The sequence below is a fragment of the Sus scrofa genome, chromosome 6 (assembly GCF_054392235.1).
Source record: "Sus scrofa isolate SSC_HxYL_T2T_F1_AM1 chromosome 6, Sscrofa_HxYL_maternal_Yorkshire_Landrace_v2.0, whole genome shotgun sequence".
Taxonomy (NCBI): Eukaryota; Metazoa; Chordata; class Mammalia; order Artiodactyla; family Suidae; genus Sus; species Sus scrofa.
This window is the reverse complement of record NC_139388.1, coordinates 25,977,286-25,998,422: the sequence shown is the minus strand read 5'-3', so window position 1 is coordinate 25,998,422 and position 21,137 is coordinate 25,977,286. Positions and strand designations below refer to the sequence as shown.

The following is a 21,137-nucleotide window of genomic DNA, read 5'->3' as shown; positions in this document are numbered from 1 at the left end:
TATAACACAGTGACACTCCCGTAACAAATCCATAAACTTTCTGGACATTCATTTCAAATTATGAAAACTCTTGGGATATCATGCCTTAGTGTAAGCTAAGTTGTTCATGTAAAAGATCACCCTTATTTCATTTTGGATGTGCTGAATTAAACAGACTCCTGTTCCATCTTGTCTGTGCTATAACCTTTGCTAGACTAGAAGATGAATCTTAAATGGCCCTGGATAGTCTGCGATCCATGCAAAATAATTGCAGTCCATTTACCTTTCTCTCTCATTTTCACCCTTTCCTCCCAGGGCCACTCTCTTATCCTTCAATTCTTTGTGTGGTTTAGCATGAACTAATGACTGCACATTTATGCCTATGAGAGTTTATAGTCTGAATTATAGCAGGAATGGCTTTTGACATGAATTTGCATTGTGCACATTTGTTATAAAAAATGAAAGAGGGGGAATAAGGTAATGGACTGTTTGCGAGCTCTTTTCTCTTCTCTGACATCACGGGAGTCAGAGGAAGACAGGTCAAGATTGATGGCCAGATCCCTAAATGCTTTATAAATTGGTGAAACTCAAAGAAAAGATAGCACTCTGTCTTTATCCTCTTACTGTTACATTCTAGTTTTTGTGACAGGCCTTAAAATAAGCCCATTTCCCTCCACATGTCATCAGTAAAGGAGACACAAAAATTCTTCCTTGGTGATTTCAGTATACTTAGGAATTTTTCTCTGTTGCTTTGAATGGAATGAATTTAAAAAGTGATAAGGAATTCTGCGACGATTTGAACAGCCAACAGATAAAAGTAGAATAGATCAGGAGATATTGGATCAGGAAGTGAGGATGAATGAAAATATATTTCAGGTGGAAATCTGTGTATACGTGTGTGGGCATAGATACAGCAATATATATAGATAACTCTATCTCCATTTATCTAGAGAGAGACTTATTGTGGGAAATAATTCACACGATTATGAAGGCTAAGTCCCACAGTTTGCCATCTGCAAGCAGGAGAAACAGGAAAGCCAGTGGTATAATTCAGTACCAGTCCAAAAACCTGAGACGTGCGGAGGCAGTGGTATAAATCCTGATCTGAGCTCTAAAATCTAGGAACCAGGAACACCGATGTCGCTGGAGGGCAGGAGAAGATGGATGTTTCAGCTGAAACAGAGGGAAGGCGTTTGCTCTTCCTCTGCCTTTTTTGTTCTACTCAGGCCTTTGGTGGAAAGGTGTTTCCCACCTGCACTGTTGAAAATGCTGGCACTGAATCACAGTCTACTGCAGACATGCTCACAGACACACCCTGAAAGATATTTTTTACCAGCTATCTGGGCATCCCTTAGCCCAATTAAGTTGACACATAAAATGAACAATCACAGGTGTATTCCAAAAATATAGAATAAAAAAATAACATAATGGGGAAAAGAGAAAAAAAGATTGGCAAGGCACGTCGAGTTACACTGTGGGTCCTCACTTCCACTTCAATGTATATGTTTACTGGTACGTGGAATAGAAGCCACTCAAAAATAAGAATTTATTATTGTTCTACAGATCTTAGAAATCTGTTGTGACACAGTATAAACAATCTAACTAGTATCCAAGGGGATGCCAGTTCAATCCCTGACCTCACTCAGTGGGTGGGGGATCCGCGTTGCCGTGAGCTGTGATGTAGGTTGCAGACGTGGCTGGATCCTGAGCGGCTCTGACTGTGGTGTAGACCAGCATCTACAGTTCTGATTTGACCCCTAGCCTGGGAACCTCCATATGCCATGGGTGTGGTCCTAAAAACAAAAAAAGAAAAGATCTTATTGGTAAGCATTAATGCATAATTAGAAAATAAGCTTGGGTGTAACTAGATTTAAAATATCTAGGCATGTTTTGAAATCCTGGCCCTTTCAACAAGATCACTCTTTTCCTTGAGCTCTGGTTTTCTGGTTTTGGTCACCATCTGGAATACTATACATTTCCTGTGACTTTTATGTGTTGATGTAATATTGAGTAAAATCTCACTTATTTTGACAATCTACTGTAGCTTTTTACTTTAGAGTTCTAAAAATGGTGTTACAAGTATTTTAAGGTTATATAATTTTAAGGTTACATATTTTACCGTTATAAGGTTTTATGTATTTAAGGTCCGTTATATATAAAATCTCCCTCTTGGAAAGGAACTGAACATATGAAAAAATATTGTTCTCTCTCATAGTCATTTTCCATGACTTTATGGTCTTTTTTTTTTCCATAAGCAATCAGTTTTTTTCCTCTTCATGCTTTCACATAAATATTGTTGTTTGTGAGGATAAAAATCAATGGCTTGATTCATATATCCATGTATCAAATATGTTACACAAAGCCATTTTCTAGTATTGAAAAGCAAGGAGAAAAGTTATTTCTCTCAGAAATTGCAATTTGTTTTCTTGTGACTTATCAGCAATATCTACTTAGTTTCAGAAAATCCCATAAATGCATTTGTTTTTCCAAAAGATGTGTTGGGCAGGTGATGTGTTCAGCTTTTCACATCATAGAAAATTAATTACTCTGATAGGATAATGGAAGACAGATTAGAAAATGATGAACTAGAAGCAAATTAGAAAGTAGCGGCCCTAGACGTCAGCTGACTTTCAGGGTAAGAATGAGCCAAATATGCCATATGTTTTTTTACAATGTACTGAATTAATTTGTATGTGAACTTAAAGCATTATCCAATAGCTGGTACATAGTATGCAGACATTAATGATGCTCCTTCGCAAAAGAGATGCTTTCTCCTCATTGAAACTACAGAGTCACATATAATTTGGTTTATTTCCAGAAATAGGACTCATAACATTGATTGTGCCTTTCACCTATGTGTATTCTTACATTCATTGTGCAAAATGTGTAAATGTGTAAACTTTGCACAGGTGCACACACGCATGCATATGTTATGTCAGTTTTTAACTCCTAGTAATTCTATGGTGACTTTCTTGCCATAATTCAGTAAAATGTATTTCTAATATTGATTTTACTTCATAATGAATCCTCTGTTGTGAGGATGAAGTGCCAAAGCATGGAATCTGAAATGGATATGACGTGAGTCAATCAATTAATAAAGCTCATTTCTCTCCTCTCATTGTATAAGCACCATACGTCTTCTAATCCCATTTTTGTTCTGAATATTCATAGTCCTTTGATTATGAGATTCTTTTTCTGAAAAGGAAAAAAAATAATAAAGGCTTCATTTGTAGTAGGACGTGTTAGAGCGGGTCTACTTATTCAGAATCACTTGAGGTAATTTAATAATTTACATTTCTTTCATGTGTGTTTGAAAAGTATACTCTGTTATAGGTAATAGGTACTGAAGTCACTCACATCAAACCTTGCCTTCTCATTCCCTCTCCTGTGAAATGAAATATCTGAATCAAGAATTACCATATCTTAGAGGCTCAGACTGCGTAATTACGCCAATTTTCAAGGCAGCTGAAATGGTTAGATAAAATGTATTTGAAAATCAGTATTTTGCTGATCACTTGATTCATTCTCATTAGACAGCATTACCTTACTCCCAGACATCAATTAATGCAATGGCTAGAGGATGAATCTTTCTATATTCTGTGCTTTAGTTTGCCATCGAATTAGGTACAGAGAAAAATGGACACAGAACACTAGGCATGCAAAGAAAAAAAAATTAAATGATCATAGAATGTGATTATATGAAAGAACAGAAATATTTTTAACCTGTCACTGAAGTCATGGCATTTCAAATAAAAAATAATCCCATAGGAGATTTAAGTGTTTTTGTTTGTTTTTTTTTTTTTCATAAAGCCCTGGGCCTTTTTGCCAAGAATAGGGCATAGGGTAGATTGAGCTTTTGATCTCAGAAATCACCAAATGAGCCCTTTGCTTTTACTAGTAAGGAAACCAGGTCCCAGCAGTGGTGGCAGTGAATAATATTTTGGAAAGGCCAAAGGAAATCAGCACAGCCAAGATTTAAAAGAAAAAAAAAATTTTTTTTTAGGAAGTTCCCATTGTGGTACAGCGGAATCAAATCTAACTAGTATCCATGAGAATGCAAGTTGGATCCTTGGCCTTGCTCAGTGGGTTGGGGATCCAGCATTGCTGTGGGCTGTGGTGTAAATCACAGACATGGCTTGGATCCCGAGTTTCTGTGGCTGTGGTGTAGGCCAACAGCCATAGCTCCGATTTCAGCTCCTAGCCTGGGAACTTCCATATGCCGTGGGTGAGGCCCTAAAAAGCAAAAAAGAAAAAAAAAGTTTTAGATATTTCTCAGTGCGTTATGGCCACAGCCAAAGCCAGGCTTCTGCCCCCAACACCCTTTCTCTTTTGCCGAACAGGTATAGCCATTCTGTTGTTCAGATTCTCCTCGGGAAAGAGTTCTTCTTTGTTTGCATAATCTTTCGAAGGTTACCTATTTGCCTAAGTAAGGAATTTAGATACCAGACATAAGAATGTGCACAGCCTTTACTGCAACATTTTATTTTTCTTTCCAAATGATCTTTATGAAGAAGGCAGAATATCTCTTCTGAGACCCACACACCTTCCGCCCTGCGTTGCCATGCCCTCCATTATGCCTGAAGATGCTGAGTACATTGTAGGCTATGAAGCAAAAGTATAATCTCACCCCCGGCAGGCATCCTCCCCACACAGCCAGGTATCTACATATCAGAGAAACTGTTTAGCACATCTGATCATAGTGGTTAAGAATGAAGCTCCAAACTCTGCTATTTAACGATCCTGTGGACGCTGACATGCTCTGAACCTACCTAAACTCAGTTCACCACCCAGTTCTCTGATTTGTTATTTTCCTTTCAGCCCTATGTTCATCATAAATTTCACTTCCCAGTAATCAGCCTTGGCATCTCACTCATTTCTTTTAACTGATTACAACTCATGATCTCTCTAGTTACTGCTCTAAGGGGTTTGTCCCTGGAGACCTCATCTGAGATGTTTCTTTTTCTTTTTTTTTTTTTTAAACAGACCTATCAGTAATTATTTTTTATAATGATCATAACAATCTGATTTCACAAGATTTCCATCCCACAGCCCAAGCACATCCCCCCCGTCACCCACACTGTCTCCTCCGGAGACCATAAGTTTTTCAATGTCTGTGAGTCAGCATCTGTTCTGCAAAGAAGTTCAGTCTGTCCTTTTTTCAGATTCCAAAGTCAGTGGAAGCATTTGATGTTGGTGTCTCATTGTATGGCTGACTTCACTTAGCATGATAATTTCTAGGTCTATCCATGATGCTAAAAATGCCGGTATTTCTTTCTTTTTGATGGCTAATATTCCATTGTGTATATGTGACACATCTTCTTGATCCACTCCTCTGTTGATGGACATTTAGGTTGTTTCCATGTCTTGGCTATTGTAAATAGTGCTGCAATGAACATCGGAGTACATGTCTTTGTGAGTCATGGTTTTCTCTGGATAGAAGGCCCAGGAGTGGGATTGCTGGATCAAATGGTAGTTCTATATTTAGTTCTCTGAGGAATCTCCATACTGTTTTCCACAGTGGTTGCGCCAATTTACAATCCTACCAGCAGTGTACTAGGGTCCCTTTTTCTCCACACCCTCTCTAGCACTTATTGTTTGTAGACTTTTGGATGATGGCCACTCTAGCTGGTATAAGGTGGTGCCTCATTGTGGTTTTGATTTGCATTTCTCTAATAATTAGTGATGTTGAACATCTTTTCATGTGTTTTTTGGCCATCCATATATCTTCTTTGGAGAACTGTCTGTTTAGATCTTCTGCCCATTTTTTGATGGGGTTGTTTGTTTTTTTGGTATGGAGCTGCAGAAGGTGTTTATAAATTTTGGAGATTAATTCCTTGTCAGTTGATATGTTCCTTGAGAAGTGGTAATAGGGTAGTTTGTGGGAGTGGGTGATGGGCTGGGGCTCTATTTTCCTGTCTCTCTGTCTAGACAGCTCCTTGTTGTTTCAGCCCTGTCTGCAGGGGTGGGCTTCGGGGAAGAGGGATGGTAGGACTGCTGGTCCAAAAGCCTAGAGCTGATAATGCATCCTGGCCTTCTCCAGTGTCCAGGGATCTGAGGAGACCTGTGAGCATTCAAAAGAAAAAAAAAAACATGAAAGAAAGAAAGAAAAGAAAAAGAAAAAGGTTATAAAAGGGAAGGATCAGGGAGCAGGCACACATTGGTTCTGTGTCTGTTCACAGGTGCTGGTGGGTTGGTGTGTGTAGTATCATACGATCAGCTACCTCATAACAAAAGATCTACGGCTGGACGAAGGCTCTACCTCCAAGAGCTTTACAAAATTTTGGACACACTGAAACTAAAATAAGAAAAAAATAACAACAACAACAACAACAACAAAAACAGTCTGCTCTGTGAAGAATGACACCACTAAATATTCTATGTGCTGAAAGGAATGTGGTGGTAACTTAGAAAATCAATGAAACGATCTTCTGCCCCTTGATATTTATGCTAATCTCCAAAAGGTATAAGCATTGTGTCTTTCTAACCTATGTTTCCTATAGTTTCTTGGCATATCGCTTAACTTCACGCTTCAATTTCTCAGGATAAATATGAAGCTGACAATCTGCTTTGCTTATCTGGAAAGCAAGGCAGGATAGCTTGAGATAGGAGAAAAATTACTGGTACACAAACAATTATATACATGTTTTCTTATTTAGTGCCCAATATATTTATATTTTGAATTTACCAATAACGAAAAGCCAAAAAATAAAACCTGTAACAATCTTTTAACTATCAAGAACGTATTTCTGTAAATTAGGCATATACACGCAGGCACCGACAATACGTAAATGAATGGACATGATCATGTTCCATGATCGTATTTTTAAAAGAAGAAAGAAAATAACGAAGGGGGAGTTCCAGGTCAGATTCACCACCTGGAGACAATTTCCTGTTGTGTAAATCTGGATTCAGACAAGGCCCTGGGATCCAAGCCACTCAGGACCCTGGTTCTTCTTTTGGACCAAACACAAGGTGTAAAGCCAGTGTTATCCTGAGGCGTAATCCTGTGTTTACAAAGACTGCTTCTTGGCTTGTGTTTTTGAAGAAAAGCATTCACCCAGCACCCACTGCTCAGAGAACTCTTGAAAAGTGACCATTTTATTTTATTTTATTTTTATTCTTTAAATCAGTTTTACTTAAGAATTTGCAACAGTGACAACTCTTATAAAAAGCATCCAAGCACAGGACACAGAACTGCAGCAAACAGCATTCTTATGAGCATCTAACAGACATTAGAACTTCCACCCTTCTGTGAGACACCCTGGGCTCACTGCAAAGCACACCACAAAGCTCAGTCCATGTTGTTAACCCGTCAGCTTGAAAAGTGACCATTTTAGACATTCTTTGTTTTCTTACTGTCACAAAGTTTCTATACTACTTGATTCACTTTAGAAGAGAACACAGTTCCTGGTGTATACCGAGCTCTTGCTAAGCCATGCCATTGGGCAGGCTGTTCTGGAACATGTTATCTCAGTGAGTGTCCTCAAGGACTCTACTCAATAGGGACTATCATGCCGCATCTTATTAAAGAAGGAAATTTCAGTGGCTAGTAAAACAGAGCCGGAATTGGGACATGAATTTTTTTGACTCCTAATGTCATCATCTTTTCCTGACCTGACACGGCTAGGAGAGTCAGGATGAGGAACATGGAGTTTCTCTTAAAGAGTCTGTTTTTAACTCTATACTGGGCACGACATTTTCTCCAAGTAAAAATAGAGGTTTCAAACAATGTGGCATTTAGGAAAGAGAATATAAACAGGCTTACTCTCTGAATAAATATCATCATTTCCAGCCTAAGAGTCCTCCAGAGAGAGGCGAGTCTGGCTTCTCTCAGATTGCCTGAAAGGCATACTATAAATAAATGTTTGTAGTTCCTCTCTCTGGAGCTTTTACTTCAGAAGGTCCAGGATGGACCCTGAATACCCACATTTTCCTCTCCTCACCAACACCCTGAGAAGTGAGGGGCTAAAATTGAGAGTGACTGTTTTACCTTGTATTTTTAATGTTAGATTAGGTCAGAATCCCTCTCATAGAGAGGGAATGTCAAACATAATTGCAAAGCCCTTAAGCCTCTTATGCTTCTTCTTGGGATGTCATCTTTAGGGCACTAGGGAGGCTATCTGGTATGGTCATTAAGAACATGGATGCTGAATCCAGAAAGCTTGTGTTTATTGCTTATTATTTTGGTATTTGAGTATGTTATATAAAGTACCTATGTCTGAGGATAATAAAACATTCTACAATTATGAGAAGATCAAATGAGACAAGCTATAGTGAATACTTGGCTATCTGGTACTATTATTATGGATGCTGCTATGTACCCGTGGTATACCTGTTAGCTACTACAAATTGACATAACAAATGATCCCAAACTCAGTGGCTTACAACAATAAGCATTTGTTCTAAAACTCAGGGAGGTACAGGTCAACTGTGATTTGGCTGAGCTTGTTTCGATCTTAGCTGGGTGGATTTGCTTCAGGATGCAAAGAAGGCTGTGCGTGGCTTTAGGCTCTGAGTTGAGTTCAGATCTGCTTCATGGGTGTTTGTTTTGGGGCCCAGAATTCAAGGCCAGCAGATGCCTGGTGCATAATTTTCTCATGGTGGGTCACTGATGTGCAAAAGACAGGTTGAACTATATGAGCACATGCAAGGCCTCTGCTTGCATCAATTTTACTAACATCCTATTGGTCAAAGACAGTCAAATAGTCACTGCCACATCATTTGAGAGAGAAAATAGATTTCATCCATCTTACATTAGGAGCAGCAGGAGTGAAAATATATGGAAAATAACCCAATTATAGTTAATATGAATATTAATTGATAATCAATAAATATGATGCTTTTTAATATTTATTGTGAGACTACAGTTTGCCATGGACTGTGCTAAATATTTCCTATTGATTTTTCTTTAATGCTATGAGAATGAAAAACCACTATCCCTGTAACCATCATATAAAGACTGCCTTTAACTTTTCCTCCTCTGGGAAACCTATTTATGCTATGACACTTCTTTTACAGGTGGTTCAGAATAATGTATATTAGAACAGCCGATTTCTTCTAGGCTCTGTCCTCAAATTCCGAGAGATATAAGAAATAGGAAAATACGGCTGCAGTGTGCACACTCTGGGACCTGGGTATTATCTGTGGGAGAGTGTTGGCTGGGACTTGAGAAGAGGATGGCTGTTTAGAGTTGATTATTTCAGAAAACATTTATGGTAGACCAGTGCTATCTTAGTTTCATGCCAGGTAGAATTTAAAAGTAAGTTTAAAAACACCACAAGATTTAGTAAGGAAGTTAACTAAAGAGAAAGGTAAAACCTAATAATAATAATAACAATAATGAAATAAATAAAGCCAGATCATACATGGCTTAAATGGAAGATTAAAATGATCACACTTTATTAGATAGAAAGTAAGGAGGGACTGACTTGAACTGGCTACCAAATGAAATTATATTGGAGAGGAATTGCTCTAGGAGTATATAAGAGTAATTATATATATATATATATATATATATATATATATATATATATAATTGCTTTACTAATAAAAACTTAAAGAATAAATTTTAAAATCAAAGACAAATGATTAACAAAGCAATAAAAATTGAAAATATTATTATAAACAGAGTTTTCAGTGGCAAGGAAACACAAAAGACCATAGACATTTGAGAGTTTCAACTTCAATAAGAATTTAAAGAAATATGTAATATAATTATAATGTTCTCCTGGTTGGTTTTGTGTGTGTGTGTTTCCAGATGTTTTTAAAAATTTTAGAGATTTGTTTTAACTATGGTGAAAATGCTTTAAATAAGCCATGCCCTCCAAATTTTTAAGTTCACATTATTGTTGACCATAGATACTGTCAAAACCTCTTTTTTACCATATTATGTTATTTTCAAATGTACAACATAGTGATTCAATATTTTTATATATTGTATTCCATTTAAACTTATTACAAATAATTGGCTACATTTCCGGGACTGTACAATATCTCTGTGTCTTATTTATTTTATAAGAAATATTTTGTACCTCTTAACCACCTACCCCTTTCTTGCCACTCTCCCTATCTATCCCCCTACTAGAACCCCTGGTTTGTCTTCTATACCTGTTGTCTGATTGTTTTATTTGTTTGTTTTTTCATTTGTTTAGATTTCACATATAAGTGATAACATACAGTATTTGTCTTCATCTTACTTATTTCACTAGGCATAACACAATCCAAATCCATCCATGTCCTTCCAAATAGAAATATTTCTTTTTTTTCCCCTTGGCTGAGTAATATTTCATTATGTGTGTGTGTGTGTGTGTATAATAAATGTATATAATGTATACACACACACATATATACGTACACTACAACTTCCAAAAACAAAATTTGGGGGGGGGGGCAACCCCATGACATATGGAGTTAACAGACCAGGGATTGGATCCGAGCTGCAGGTGAGATCTATGCCACAACTACCACACCACCGGAACCTTAACCCACTGTGCCAGGCCAGGGTTTGAACCTGCATCCCAGGGCCCAGAGATGCTGTTGATCCCACTGTACTATAGCAGGAACTCCCAAAAAATTTTTAGAGGAAATATTGCTAATATCCAGCAGTGGCAACAGTGTGGGGTCAAATATATAAATACTTAATGGAAATATAAATTGGTCTAGCATTTTTAGGCCAAAGTTTGTCACCATCTATAGAAATTTTAAATGTGCATTACTTTTGTCCAGTATTTATATTCACAGACATTTATCCAAGAGGAAAAAAATAATAAAAATAATAAAAACAAAAAAGGAACAAACCAAAATTATGTCCATGTCCAGCAAATGACAAATGGACATTTTATTGGCATCTTTCAACAGCAAAATCGGGAAGGAATTAGACTCTTACATTTACTAAATAGTTATTCACCCTAATTTCCATCCATTGTATGTAATTCTATGAAACATTTTTTTAAAGACTCTGGTTTTGAGAAATGTCACAGAGAACCCAATGTCTTTTAGGAATTAGGTAACAGTTATAGTTGCTTTACTCTCAGTGTTTCTGGGTTTAAGAGCTGGTTAAAGATGTTTGCCTTTTTTTTATTTTTTTCATTTTTTCCTGTGAAACTTGTTTCAAATATTTTAAGTGGTTAATTTATCATACTCTGTGCATATAGAGAATGGAATAAAAACTGAACACACTTTTCCAAAGCTACAAGGTATCATAAGGTATGTAAATTGCTTGCTTAAATTCTAAAGAATAGGTAAATCCTAAATCAAATCTCCTTTCCAGGTCTCTGTCAAGAAGAATTGTAATGGCCTTTCCAATTAATTATCATTGAAGTCAAGAAGGAAAAGAGAATAGCTGTAATTAATGCAAGCAATGGATAATATACTCATTAACATTGTTCCTGTATCATTTTGTGAAACACAATTTTTCTTTTTTTAAGCCTAAAAAGCAAGAGAAACATCTTACACATTTATTTCATGCATTTAATCAGATCTTCATCTTTAGATTCACTTATTTCTGAAACAACTAGCTATGTAAATTAGAATGAGTAGTTATGTTGTGAGCCACACGGGAAGTCCATGGAATGAGAATGGTAAACTGGTAATTGATTAGTTCAGTGTTTATGAAGGCTATTGGCGTATTTCTCAGCCAGAGGGCTACCAGGAGAGTTTATCTTCCATATTTTGGAGGGACCTCGGAAGGAAATATTTAGCCCACAAAGAAGAAACTGAACAATGAAAATAAATAAATTTTCAGTATCTACAGAGATTATAGCAAAGGGTGAGGCTATAATTGGTAAGTGGAGGTTGACACTCTTTATAATCATTATAAGTGTATTGATTATGGAAAGAGCATAGTTGTTTCAAGATGGTGGACTGACAATGGACCATGCTGTTAAATATTAGGGATTCATACTTCCCTGTGGTCAGCCCTAATTATTACTTTTCCTTGTCATCTAAGTAACTGAGTTGTAATCAGGCTGAAGTATAATCTTCTTTGCTTACTTTCCAAAAGAAGATGGTCATTGACAGAACTTTACAGTATTGCAATAACAGCAGGCTTTAATATCTTCATTTTACAGATCAAACTTTATGAGATAATTGACACGGTTTCTCAAGTGCTGGAGTCAGAATTGAACACAGGTTTTCGTGGCTCCAAATCAGCAATCTTTCCTTTATTCCTCACTTTCTTGTGTTTGTAAAATACTAGTATCTGGATCAGATGACATCATGCATATGAAAGTCATTTGTGCACTACCAACTCCTACTTAAATGGAAAGAATGATGATAGAACAAATCAAAATGCGTTTCTTGAAAGTCAGCAAAACCAGACCCTTTTTAAAATTTATATAAGTAAATTCCTTTCCGCCAATCTAAATCATTAAATTATAAAATGGTGATTTAATTCATTTTAACAGACTTTCCATTACATGTTCCTTGACATTCACTTCTCAATTTTGGTATCTTAAACCATGTAAAGAGTAAGATATGACTCCTTCTCTCAAGGGCATGATATTTGGAGGGGAAGGAATTAGGCATAATAATTTCTTTAAGTATAGTCATGATAATAATACAACCACACAATAATTGGATGTAACATGAACTATTAAAAGATAGAGACTAAATCCCAGGGGTGAGATGCGTAAAATGTTTCAGGAAATATCCCCTTAAGGAAGTAGCTCTTTCTTAAACCTTGAGGAAGTGGTATGATTTACACTTGATCCCAGGACATCCAGCTTCACCCCTGTGGTTTAGTGCCCTTAGCAAACAGCTGCTTCGTTTTTCTTTTTCTTTTTTTTTTTTTTTTTTTTTTTTTTGTCTTTTGTCTTTTGTTGTTGTTGTTGTTGCTATTTCTTGGGCCGCTCCCGCGGCATATGGAGATTCCCAGTCTAGGGGCTGAATCGGAGCTGTAGCCACCGGCCTACGCCAGAGCCACAGCAACTCGGGATCTGAGCCGTGTCTGCAACCTACACCACAGCTCACGGCAAGGCCGGATCGTTAACCCACTCAGCAAGGGCAGGGACCGAACCCACAACCTCATAGTTCCTAGTCGGATTCGTTAACCACTGCGCCACGACGGGAACTCCTGCTTTGTTTTTCTGTTCCAGAAGTTGTTTGAAGCACTGGATATGCAAAATGCATAGACACACTTTGCCCCCAAGAGGAAAGACAGGTCCTTCAAGGTGACTGCAACTCAGATAGTAAGCACTGAAGTAAGAATGTGGATGTGGTAGCATGTGAGCACCGAGAGGAAGAACTAAAATTTAAAGAAATATTTAAGGTGAGCCTTGAAGGATGGCCTATAGTTTTTCTGGTGGAGAAGGATGAGGAGATATGTCTATGAGGAAGAAACCCTGAACAAAAATATGAAGGCACAAAATTACACACGGTTTGAGAAAATACACATATTAATGTCAGGGACAATACCTAGCAGGAGCTTTTCTTCTCAGCTTCAAATAAATATTAAGATTTACAAGGCTCTCAGAGCCCACACCTGTTTGCAGCTACTCACATGTAGGTAACAAAACCCAGCATCCAGCCAGTCCATGTGCCCTTGAAGAAGTATATATACCTGTTCACATAGTTAACCAGCACCTTTTTTTTTTTTTTTTTTTTTTTTTTTTTTGCCCGCTCCCCTTACCTCCACCTGGTGAAAGTTCAGGTAATGGAAAAACACTTAATATCTTATAGGTATATTATCCAACCTAGTTTAGAAGCCTTATTTCCAACGGAAGTCAGTATCTGTTAAACACGTCAGTATCTAGTAACTTAGCTTCCAGGGTCTTTACATGAAAAATGCCAGTTAAAAGAGTTGGGTTTTTTTTTTTTTTTGGTGGTTTGTTTTTTAATAATCCATACATAGCATCCCAAACCAGATAGCTTAATAATCAGGGATTGCTTTTACCACAAGCAAACCTTCTTAATAACACACTTGAAAATCTACCAGGGGAGAAGAGAAAGTTGACAAAAAAGTCAAATCTCACTTGAAAAATTTTATTAACCCACATAAGCTCACTAGGTCTCAAATTTTAGTTAGTAAATAAAGAAGCTCCTTGTTAAATATTCATGTTCCCCAGGCTAAACCTGATTTTATACATGTAATTAGAAGACGAAGGACTAACTTATCTGAACACTAAGGCATTTTCCAGGCATATTCTGAAACATCCTATGGTTTGAGAACCCTGGCAATTGTACCTAGAAAGGGAGAAGGAGAAGCAGTTGGACATACTTCTTTCATTCATCTAATGCACGTTTATTTAATACTTTTGCTAGAAGATGTATGCAGAATTGTGAAATGACTCATGTTCTTGTGTAGAATTTGAATTTTTAACTTAAAGCAGTGGAGAATGTTGTCTGAAGCAGCGAAATGATACTATTAGCAAGGGATTTTGTTTGCTTAGGATGATGACTTACTATTTGGTCAAGTGTATGATGATGGGGGTAGGGGGTGGTTAAATGGAAGGAGACAGGAATTGACTATATATCTATCATCCCCTGCACTCTGGTCTAATTATTTCTAATTTGGAGCAAAGATTCGAGGCAATAGCAAGGTGGGTAGAGAGAAGCAGGAAGATTTCAGAGGATCATCATAGGCACATTAAACAGATCTTGGTAAGAGGGCCCTGGGAGTAAGGGAGAGGAAGTGGTACGGGTGCCTGTGAAAGTTACCTAAGATTAAGGAGTACAGTGGTTCTCAGAGAGTTTGGCAAGTCTCCCACCTCACCTCCTACCATAATCCCTTTAACAACTTGCTTTCTGACCATGCTTATCCATCTTTCACTTCAATGTGCCATTTTACCACCGATTATGTGGAACTGTTACACAAGCCTAGCCTTCTGCCTGGGGTAGCATCACCATCATCACACACAGACACATACAGACACGTTACACATGCTTTACTTAGGGAAGTCACCCCAATTATCACTGGAGGAATTCTCCTAATCAGATATCCTCTTGGTATCTTGTAACTTTATATGAGAGATTTCAAGACAATTCTCCTTTTAGGGTCATTTTAGTATTCATTTATGTTTCTCTGTAGCTAGAATGCTTGATGAATGTAAGAAATATAACTGCTTTTGTGCTTTGCCCAGTTCTTGGCACAGAGTACTTACAAAAAAATCTTTTGAATTCATAAATCGAAGGATAAATGCATAAACAAATCAAATAAAGAATATCATGGAGAAAACTGTGGTAATAGTTAGAAGAAAAATGTAATTTTGGTTTGTATATGAATTACGCCTGAGATATCCAAATTTGCAAATGTTCAATTAATAGTGAGAAGATGATGGGACTAGAGATAAGGGTTTAACAGAATGCATATAAAAAAGCCGCCAATGATTTAACTCATCATGATCATTATGGTTTTAGAGATCTAAAATACAAGAAATTACATGAGTCACAGACGAGGCTTATCATGTTTTGAAGATGAAGAAATTTCCCTAGAAAGGTGTTTATGAATAAGTGGGAATCACCATTTGGCCTTCAAGGCTTGGTAAAATGTTGACACTCTAAGCTTTATCTCATTTCCAGCTAAGAGACATCAGGGAGGATAAGTCCTAACTTAATACTTTTTGCTGGAAAGCACCACTTTCATAAGCCCTTTTAATCATCGCGAAAGAATAGAGTTCCGGTTGTGGTGCATCTGAAATGAATCCAACTAGTGTCCATGAGAATGCAAGTTCGATCCCTGGCTTCGCAAAGTGGGTCCGGTATCTGGTTTTGCCCTGAGCTGTGGTGTAGATCCTAGACGCGGCTCAGATCCTGCATTACTGTGGCTGTGGCATAGGCTGGCAGCTGCAGCTCCCATTCAACCTTTAGCCTGGGAACTTCCATATGCCATTGGTGTGGACCTAAAAAAACAAAACAAATCAGAAATGGGCAATTGTGATATCATCATCTTTTTAAGAATAAGGAAGAAATTGGGTTTTGGAAAATTAACTAATTTGCTTGTCATAGTACAGTAAATAAATAAAAATGGCAGGTCCCCCTAACAGTATTTGCACATATATTCTTTCATATATTCCAAGAACATATATTCTTCCAATACCTTAACTTTTTTTTTTTTAATATATCTCTCATATTTCCTGACCTTTTAATGTGACCTTTAGCTATCAACTCTGGTGGCTCTGTATTGTCTACTTAATGCTTCCCCAAGATCAGGATGGCTAAATCCTTTCAGACTTTATCTTTTTAACAAATGGAAACATCCCCCAGGCTATAGCCTTTGCTTGGTGTTTTTAAAAACAAATGCACACCTGTCAGAGATCCAGGCTGTGGCCTCAGACAGATGAATCAGCGTCATTTCTTTGGGGGAAGGTGGAGTAATTCCTGTGCCTTTTTTATCATCTGCTCTCTGCTCCAATTATTTCTAATTTGGAGGCCTCTCTTCCCATTCATTCCTCTCGGTTCAATCTTCTCCCCCTTGTGCAAGGTGAGGGATCACGGTTCCCGTACACTCCTGTCAGGATGCCAAATTACCAGTTAGCAATTAAGGAAGTTCATTCACAAACAGACATAATCATTCAATTATGTGAAAGTCAGAAGAATGATCTCTTTCCATGATGCTGGCATCCTAAGCCACATCAAAGAGGCTAGTATTTATTTCAGATAATTATACCTTGATGACTGATCAATTTGACCATCTTCCTATTCTGTGGGACAAACAAAAGGAAGCTTTGTCTGCATTTCGTGGCCATTTATCATCCCCCTGGCTTTCAAACTGCAAGGCTGAGATCAAAGGAAGGAGGAGGAGTGGTATTCTGCAGCCTGACTTTGAGAGTGATACATGATCATACCTCAGTGTTTTCCATTTGTTGAATATCTTCTGCCTACTTTGTATTGTGAAATAAACAAAGACTGAAATGCTCAGATAACTAATGCTTCTAATATATTAAAGTGTTGTACATCAAATTCTATTTATTCTCTTTGATTTTAGAATCAAAATAAGCTCCCCAGTAATCAATGTGGATTCCAATCCATGTATATCCCTAGGCTCTGCCAGTAATTTGCTGTGTGATTCCGTCAGGAAGCCTTCCTTATCTGGACCTAATTTTTTACACTTATAAAATGAAGGAAGGGGGGCTTGATCACTTTTGACATTTTCATTAGCAAGTTAAAGACTCAGCTTTGATATTCAAGTGATGCACCAAATTAATTTACTTGTTATCATAATTGTTTTTATTCCACAGGCAAATTTCATAAATAAGAAGCTGTGTTATGAATATGAACATAGGAATTTTTCTATACAGAATATACGCCTATGATCTGTTTTTATGATCATATGCCATTTCATCCCTATAAAATGTGAAATCTTGGAGTAAAGTCTAACGCTTTTGTTTGTTTACTCATAAACTACATAATTAAGTAGCACATGATAAGAAAGCCTCACATAATGCCTTAAAATCTCTTAGTCTTCTCCAGGGGTAACCACCTTCAATGGCATAGCATGGGTCATTCACAATCCATCTTCTGTCCCTATACCTGGATGCTGTTGGCATTTACCTTTTGTTTTACATTTATAGGGTTGTACCTTACATGTTACTTTGTGTGTTTTTCTCCCCATCTAGCAACATGCTTTGCAGTGCTGTCTGCATCAGCATAGAGAGCCATCTCAGTCATTGTCTCTGTGGATGCATGGTACTCAGTGACACAGGTGTACCACACATCAATATATCCATCTACAGATATACATTTAGATTTTTAATTTTGTTTCATTTTTACAATGACCAAAATGCTGAAGAACTTTTGTTTTTTCCAGTTGCGACTATGCTTTTTAATCTTTTTATTTGTAATAACTCCTGGCATGAGTAGTTGCACATATATATCTAATGATTAATTCATGGAAAGGTATTATTATATGTTACTCTAATAATGAATTTGTATTTATAGTGATGGAAATAAGATCTTCCACTACTTTTTGCCTTTTATTACTAGGTGCATCCAGTAGGCCTGAATCAATTACAAACATGAGAAAGGGCAAATAATTGAAAGATTCAAAAGTATTATAGTTCTTCACCCAGGGAGCTTAAGAATGTCTAGTAGCCTCTTCCTTCTAAATCTTCTCTCATCTGATGTCCAGAAGACTGAAAGATTACAAATCTAAAAGGATTCCTGGGGGCAGGGAGAGACTATCAACAGATTTCAATCCATTCATTCATCTATTATTTTTTTTTAATTTGGTCAATTATTTACGTATGAAATGTTTTTTAAGCATTTGGCATATATTGCTCACTCTTTTTACCAAGGAGTCTAGTAAAAAAATTTAAAAGAATGCTGTCTATTAAGCAAGAACTTATGATGTTTTATTTATTTACCACATGAATATAATATATTTCTTATAACCATACCACAAGTTGGGTTTTTATTTCCGTTATGTAGATATACAGAGGCTTAGAGAATGGCTTTTCTGTTATAGTGTGTGACATTTGTAGTCAGACAAAATATATTCTGAATCTAAATGCAGCCAATGACCAACTGTATATCATTAGTTAAGGTGTTCAGTTTCTAATCTAGAAAATTAAAATAATATTAACAATACCCATCTGGTTAAGCTGAGCTTAGTACAAGACCTGGGACACCAGAAAAGACGAAGTGGATAATACTGTTATTTTCATTATTGTTTCTTAATCTGAGTACTCTCAGTGTTCAAGATGGGTTGAGATGAATGGAAGCAGAAATTGACCAGTTGACTTTGCCTTCAGGTCTGGAAAAAAAACGGAGATACTGATATGCTTTAGCTTAGCTCCTGACAATAAGAGAGAATTCAGAAAGTAAGGACAAAAGTCCTACTTACACCAAAGTAGAGAAGGACCGTCCTATAAAAATAAAGACCTATGTGATGGGAAAAGGCTTAAACAAGCTCAATAGGGAAGGGACGGGCCAACATTACAATGCTCCCCACCCCCATCCAGAGTGTTCTGCATCACTACCTTTACTTCCTTTTATTTGCTTGTCAATGATATAATCAGTTTCTCCTTGTGTCTACTGATGACCATTTAGCAAGGTAAGGCATGGGCAAGAGAGTTTCTATTCTGCATTTCTTTACCTCAAAGAGAGCTGTAACCTCAGTCTGACTCTTTTGTCTTTGGAGGTGCTCAGGACCGGTAAAATTCAGATTAGTTCATTTGGCTACTTTGCTTTCTTTTGGCTTCTATTTCTCGATAGCATTTTTAGACAGATGCCTGGAAGAAAAGCTTGTTATTTGAGACCAGACAGCATGGGCTCGTATCAGTACTAAGCAGTTGACTTGGCACACTGCAGTGCCTAACTGAGTCACAGTGTTCATCTTTAAATTGCAATGATAATATTTAATTTCCAGTGTTGTTATATTATAAATAGAATAAGCAAGGTGAGGCACTTGGCAAAAAAAAAAAATGATTAGTACATATTTGCAATTTTTTTATTTATAGTAGATGAATAAGCTAAGAAACCCTACAGAAAGTTGAGAGTTTGCTTTTTAATTATTGTTTATGTAACCCCTAATTTGAAGTCTATGTGATATTTCTCTAGATATATTATAATCAAGGTTTCAGTGGATAATACTGCCTGGCCTAGAATCTCCTCCAGCTGTTCTTGTTAAAAATCAAAGCTGAAGAGTCACACTTCTAGGAAAGTATTTGCATATAGATGAACTCAGTAGTTACTCTGGACCTTTTGACCCATTTCAATCTCTGTGGGCGACAACCCTTAGTTCTTTTAAGTAGCTTTGTTACTCAGTGTTAACATGACTGGTATTTTGAAACCTTTAATAAGCCTTTTTAAAACACTCTACCTCCATTCATAAGAGCAAGACCATAAATGTAATGTCACAAATTAGTTGGAACTTGGATTTAAATACCAAGGAACCAAGCTTTTATAGTCACTGAATGGTATGATCCTACCAATTTTTACATGAAACACCCAATTGTGTCTTTCGAATAAAACCTGAGGCGAGGGGACAAGCCCAAAGATCATCACACTTTAAACAATTTTCAGCAGTAACTCATAGCTTTTGTTATAGGCCAAGTATAAAATCTATTTGATTTTATACGCAGTAATACTGCGATATTGTTGCTTTATTACTTATGTTATCCAACTAACTATAAGGAGAGTTTCACAAATGAAGATACAGAGGCTGAATAAAGGTAGAGAGAAGTGAGGAGATTATATGGAAATAGTTTAAGACACTGCAGGGTGTTCATTATGCCTGGAATCGTGTTGAAAGGAAAGAGAAACAGAGCGGCACTGAGGATTGCTCGCTCCCTCTCTCCACCTGGCTACGTCCCAGTCTTCATCCTTCATGAATCATTTTCTTTCAGAATTTACCCTTGCACTCCCGTAGTCTCTGTAGCTTCTCTTTCTCTGTGCCCTTGGCATCTGGGACCTTCCTCTTCAAACACGTTCCCAGGGGCTATATTGTAACAGTCTATTTACTCCCCTGTCTCCAGGACTATCCTGTAAGCATCTCCAGAATGTCTTGTTTAGAACTCTCTTTATAGTAAGGTGAGCTATTAATGAGATCGTGGGAGCTTGATAAGCTATTTCCTAAGGTTTACTCAGATCATGTGTTTACTGATCATGTACTGAATACAACACAGATCCTAGTTAACGGTACTAAGGGGTATAGAGAAATGTACTTCTAAATATGAGGAGATCGTATGCAGGCTCTTTAAGTTTTATAGCTGGCCAACGTGTGATTTTCGTATGAAGGGCTCCTTTAACTGTACTCCTATGAGCATCCTGGGGCCAGGTATGACTGCTATGGGTATTTACTTTTGAACTAGGAGGCTGCTAGCTTAGGGGTAAAATTTATACCGTAGTTAAGAAGAGGAACTAGTTCAAAATGGGGGAAGTGATACCAAGTAAATCAGGTAAAGAAATATTTAAAGAAATTAATTCAGCGTCAGGAATCAGCTCTAAATGCTATTTAGCAGATCAGATGGTTGGCGAGATGATGTTAGAGTTTGGCTTTAAAGGATGTCTCTGGATGTCGCCCCTGAAAATGGTTTGGCATGCACTGATAGTCTGTGTTGTTAGGAGATGGATAGCAATGGCTGGCGTAAATAACTCATGCAGGTCAGGGAAGTAGCAGGAGAGCTTGACTTGAAAAAGAAACCCATTGTAGTGCAGTTTTAAGTATTATTACATGAGACAGGAGATAAGCACTGCACAACATGGAACAAAAAAAAAAAAAA

The 21,137-nt window shown here is 37.2% G+C and overlaps 1 protein-coding gene across 7 annotated transcripts in view; it reads left to right on the top strand.

The window, feature by feature from the left end:
* Positions 1-21,137, top strand: part of LOC106510491 (uncharacterized) — an 883,709-nt gene that overhangs the window by 605,769 nt on the left and 256,803 nt on the right. The window contains exon 3 of one of the 7 annotated variants that reach the window (XR_014805819.1): positions 13,074-13,246. The exons of the other annotated variants lie outside the window; for them this stretch is intronic. The gene's annotated coding sequence lies outside the window, so the exon portion shown is untranslated. The remainder of the gene's footprint in view (positions 1-13,073; positions 13,247-21,137) is intronic. 7 annotated transcript variants of the gene reach the window in all.